A 1417-nucleotide genomic window follows, 5' to 3' on the forward strand; every position below is an offset into this window, starting at 1 on the left:
TTTTTTTTTTTTTTTTTCTTCTTCTGGCGCTGTGGCGTCATAAAATTAAATGGTCTACGGTGCCGACAGCACACAGGAACTCAACACTTGCCCGGGGGTCCTTAAAAAGTGCGAAAGTGGGTTACTGAAATGTCCCAGCGGACGGGTTTGGTTATACCCTATACGTTCTTATACCGACCGTCTAGGTTATACCCTAAAACCCGACAGTCAATACGTGAGGTATCGTGGTGAAATCAGGCGCTGGTCAAAGTAATGAAATAGACAAAAATGACATTTTTCTTCCCAGTCGGCAATTTTTATGGAATTTGTATTTTTTGGCTCAGTACCAGGTACGTCCATTTAAAAACACATTGGTGTTTGGCTTTTTATTGAAAATTGTTGATTAAAGGCACAAAAAACGTAAATTTGCAATTTCCAAAGATGACTTTAAAGCTTTGGAAGTCGCTAAACTTTGGTTGCCATTTTCACTTTAATTTTACTTCTGAAACCAAGTCTTAGTGACCTCACCTGCTTCAATTCGACATTTTATCTCGACTTCTATTGAAGATAAATGAGTACATGTAATTTTTTCATCCAAAGCAAGACACTTTGACGGCCATTATCTCGCTAATTTTAGCTCTGAAAACATGGTGACCCAGTCATCCTTCAATCGCAAATATTTCGACTTCTTTTCAACATAGATGGATTTTTTTTAAAACCAAAAGCAAAGCAAAGGGGTGCTTTTTTGGGTAGTTCCCACCCCCTTTATTTGAGCCTAGATCTACATTTAGATCTAGATCTATACGTTTGATGCGCGACGAGCTAAGATATCAAACCTAACAACTGCAAAACATCAAATTATGGTAAAATCAGCCCCCCCCTCCCCCCACCCCCACCTTATTTTTATCAGCTTTGAAACCCCCCTACTCTTGGGGCCAAAACCCGCGATTAAACAATTGCGGGGTGGGAACTACCGAAAAAGCGCTGGCAAATGAACAGGCCAATACCTCCATATTATGCCAAAAATTGACGAGCGCCTGATTCCACCGTTTTCCCTCTGAACACAAGAAGGTGTAAACAACTAGATCTATTTGTCTTGTACTCGCGCCTCAAAGCGGACACGTTGAACGACGGAAGGGACACAAATATCCCCTCACCGTTGTTAAAACCCTTTCACTGCTGACCTTAACTGACCTATATTCGGTACTAAATTGAAATTACCGGCTGAGTAGGAAACGAAACAAAATAGCGATAGTGCAGGGTGTACAAAGGACGTCTTCAGCGCAAAAGAGGGCCCGATTTATCAACGTACGCCGACCGCCGAGCAGCACTGGCGGTCAAGATCTGAATTCCAGAATGACTCAATTAACTGCGTTGGCGGTAGGTCTACTTTGTAGGGACTTTTAACCGGGTCAACGGCGTCATTTCCACGATTTCT

The sequence above is a fragment of the Aplysia californica genome, unplaced genomic scaffold (assembly GCF_000002075.1).
Source record: "Aplysia californica isolate F4 #8 unplaced genomic scaffold, AplCal3.0 scaffold00142, whole genome shotgun sequence".
NCBI lineage: Eukaryota > Metazoa > Mollusca > Gastropoda > Aplysiida > Aplysiidae > Aplysia > Aplysia californica.